General features: G+C 37.7%; 1 long non-coding RNA gene across 1 annotated transcript; it reads right to left on the bottom strand.

Moving 5' to 3' along the window:
* Positions 1-213: 213 nt before the first annotated feature.
* Positions 214-2,013, bottom strand: LOC131347840 (uncharacterized). The gene is made up of 4 exons (XR_009203834.1): positions 1,799-2,013; positions 1,466-1,675; positions 1,284-1,361; positions 214-588 (listed from the first exon to the last, which is right to left on the bottom strand). It is a non-coding gene; the product is annotated as an uncharacterized LOC131347840 (long non-coding RNA).
* Positions 2,014-4,058: the final 2,045 nt, after the last annotated feature.

Genomic DNA, 4,058 nt, shown 5'->3' with positions numbered 1-4,058 from the left:
TTGTGTCGTCCAACGCTGCACCCCTCCCCATCATACTACACTGCAACAGAACCTTTCCACACACATCCCACTCAATAATGTCTGAAATGCAAGCCAGTTTGTTCTCAAAATCAGTGGATGCGTGAGACGTGGACTTACAACATTTTAAGATGCTGCTGTATAAAAACACAGTTATCATTTCAAATGTGTACATCATTCTGTCCTGCCAAAACGCCCATAAGATCAATTTTATTCTTGTACATAGAAACATTTTAAACACTGGACAGTAACGCATCGGGCAAACTAGAATTTCTGTACAGGGAGGTGTGTGTTCCTTACTTTATCATCATTTTATTCTAGTTTACAAGACATAAAAATAACAAATGACATCAAAGTTTTAAAATGTTTAAATAACTAAATACAAAGACATTAACAACAATTTTAGTCAACATTACAGAACCGAGTGAACGGACACAAATGAATGACTCTTACATGAGACAGAAATTCTTTTTGCAACTTCAGTCCTTAAACAAACATCCTTTTGCACAAACACACACTTATAGAGTACACACTTACTCCCAGAGACTGTGGTTGCAGGTTGTTTCACTTCTGTAAAATGCACAAATTAAGATAAAATATGTAATAAGGTTATAAATAAATGTTAAAATAATGTATATAAAATATAAATAATGCCATAAATAATAATGTTGGTGTAAGAGTTTAGAGAAGTAAAAACTCTATCAATGGCAGCACAGATGCACAGACACACACACATAAGTACACACACCGTGGGTGTATTTATCAGACTGAAAACAATTTCATTTGTTCACAGAAGCATTTACAGATAAAATGCCGTACTGATGACAATCCTATAATTTGGGAGAAAACATTTATATCCTTATCATCTTCCTGACTGTAATTTTATTCATGAAAAAAACCTAATGTAAACCTAAATTGACTTCAAAACATATAACATCACGCTTTACTACACTTACATATACACATTATGTATATTCATATACAAGTTAAAATCTCCAATATTAAAAACAATTAAAGAAAGCAAGCCAACACAAATCCAGAAACAAAGACAAATAAGACCAGACCCTCAATTAAGACAAAAGCAATACTGTCCAATGTAAAGTTTTATTCTCTGTGCGTATGTTATGAGCCTTTGGCCTATTATTTGCGTATTCATGAAACATGTTGTAAGACTGATGACTTTGTGTTTGGATTTAATTAAACTTCAGCATATGGAATATCAAATGCAGACACACGCAGACGCATGCAGACACACACTTACTTACCCTCAGTGTATCATAATCAGAGCACATGGGTGCAGGGTTCAGGGTGGTGTAAGTGTCACTGGCAGAGCTTTTAATATTCTAGTGGGGACATGAGAATTTAAAGAAACAATACACACACACACACTCAACACACTCTCCTTCATACACACCCACACACACAGGTAGAAAGACTGTATACTTACTTGCAGTGTGTCATATTCTGGGGACACAGTCATGAGGTTCAGCGCTGTGTATGTGTCATCTCCAGGCGTTGGAACACACTGAGAGAATTGAAGAGAAAACCTCTTTAATTTTTATTTATTAACAGATTTATAGGAACTTTAAGAAGATTAAAACACGAAGTGAAAAGTTCTCTCAGTAGCTGAATGTCTCTTTCTGCTCTTTTCTTCCTCCTGTTCACACAAAGGACACAAAAACCAGGCTGTTCAATCTGTTCCTGCTTTATTCGTCTAATGTTTAACATTGGATTATGATTCTGGTAACTTAAGGAATACAAAAAGAATTCAGTCACTCACTTAACACACAGGACGGCGATAAGAAGAGAGAGAAGCAGGAACAAGTGCAGCAGCAGCTCCCCATACAGCATACAGCTTCCACACTACAGCTTGGTTCTCTTTTAGCACAGGGACAACTGTTAGTGTTACCGGAAAACTTATTGACAGACAAATTATTTATTTAATTCTATTTTAAAAGCAGAAGTGATTAAAGTGATTACTGTTCTCTGGTCATGTTACCAAGTAATTGCAATAAAAAAAAAGCAAACTTAAACATAAACTTCTCTTTTCTAAAATAGTAGAAAACCTGATAGTACAAAGTGTTGAACCTGAAAACTGCTTGCGTAAATGTTTCTTATATTAAAAAACATTCCCACATGAGCAATTACACATTTTTTTTGCAATCTGTTTTAGTTGTAGTAGATATGAAACAATGAGGTATTACAGTGAGAGCCGTAATATAAACCAGGGATTTGTTTTGAAGCAGGAAGCAGGAGTAGAACCACATTTCAACAACAGCACTGTGCTGTATATACTTTAAAAAAAACACACACACACACACACACACACACACACAATGCCTCATAAGCAATTCTGGATTTTCCTCTTTATTTATCTGACTGAAACCTAAATCCAAAGTGACTTATAAACAAAAACAAAATCCAAACCAAGCAAAAAGCTTTTTAAGATAAAGTTAAGTACCACCAGAACCTGAGCTACCACAACCTTCTAGATAATGACTGATTCTCACGTCTAACAGTTTGTTCAGGAGAGCGAAGATCCTCACGTCCTTTCACAGCACAGGAGTAGTTCCCTGCATCTTCGCTGAAGAAGAGGTAGAGTTTGTTGTGTTTGGTGAGTTTATCAGTAACAGGCTGTCTGTTCTTGTACCACAGGTAAGTGGGGCTGTTGGACAGAGTGCAGGACGTGATGCAGCTCAGCGTTACTGTCCCTGCATAGTGACTCAGTCTTACCTGCAGATCTGAACGTGCACAAAATAAAGGAACGGGATTTAACAGATGTACAATGATGCAGAGAGACCAGATGTAGAGACAGTTAAGTGGGGGATATTAACCTGTAACATTAAGAACCACTCCAGGTCTACCCGAGATTCGGTTAGATGTATAAACTACTCTAAGCCGATATTCTCCAGAGTCTTTCTTTCTCAGCTGGTTCATTTTCAGAGTGCAGTTTCTGTCTTGCTTCACATATTCAACTCGATTAGTAAACTCATGCTTCAGGTCCTTGAAGTCCTTAGAAGAATGCCAGAATACTTCTTTAACACTCTGTCCACTGGAAAGCACTTTTTCCACAATTTCCACTGAAGACCCTTCCAAAGGTTCCAAACTCTCTTGTCTGGGTAGGTCACCCTCATACAGTTCCTTCCAACACCTGAAATGGTAACAGGTCATGAAGAGATGGTTTAAAATTGATTTTAAAAGCTTCAGCCTCTTTCATAAACCATAACAGGAGTAAGCTTTCGCTGCCTACCTGCTGATTGATTGACTGATTCTCACAATTGCACATTGCCGTTTTACATTAGGTTAAATTAGTTACAGCTCGACATTATGTTTATAGGACAGTGTTGTATGTGAGTGTTTTTTCTCTTAACATGTTTTAGATTCAACCTATTTATTATCTATGCAAATTTTTCTATGGGACCATGTAGGGACTTTGCAAAACTAACCCACAAATCATTTAATTGCAGCAAAATGAATATTCACACAGAGAAGGAGCTCGAATCTTGTTATAGCCGTGAACAGAGCAGGAGTAACTGACTTCTTCATCATTGCTTAAAGGGAAAGTTCCCTGGGTGTCTTTGTTATCCTGTATGTATTGATCCTTGTACCAGTAGTACACATTAGCAGCAAAGGTTAGATGACAGGAAGTGTGGCAGATTAGAGCTTGACTTTTGTAGTGACGGATCACCTGCAGATCTAAATGAAGTTAAAGGTGAATAGTTCATCACAGACATGTACAACAACACAGTTTATTCCAGACTAGCTGCTCTGTTACCTGTAACTGTCAGAGTAACTCCAGCTGAGCTCACGTATTTCTCTCCTTTATCCGTAATGAGCATGAAGCGATATTCCTCCGCGTCTCTCTCTCTCGGGTCTGTTGATCTTGAGTTTGTCATCTCTGTGTAGTTCACACGTCCGGCGTAGTCGGAGTCTAAAGTCTTTGAAGCTGAACCAGAATCCAGTGGTGATGTTGATATTTGAGTAAGAGCACGTCAGGTTTACAGACGACTCCCTCAGAGCACAGATCTTCTCATGACTGC

The sequence above is a fragment of the Hemibagrus wyckioides genome, linkage group LG27 (genome assembly GCF_019097595.1).
Source record: "Hemibagrus wyckioides isolate EC202008001 linkage group LG27, SWU_Hwy_1.0, whole genome shotgun sequence".
Classification (NCBI taxonomy): Eukaryota; Metazoa; Chordata; class Actinopteri; order Siluriformes; family Bagridae; genus Hemibagrus; species Hemibagrus wyckioides.
Note: the sequence above shows the minus strand (reverse complement) of the source record. Positions and strands in the feature narration are given on the sequence as shown.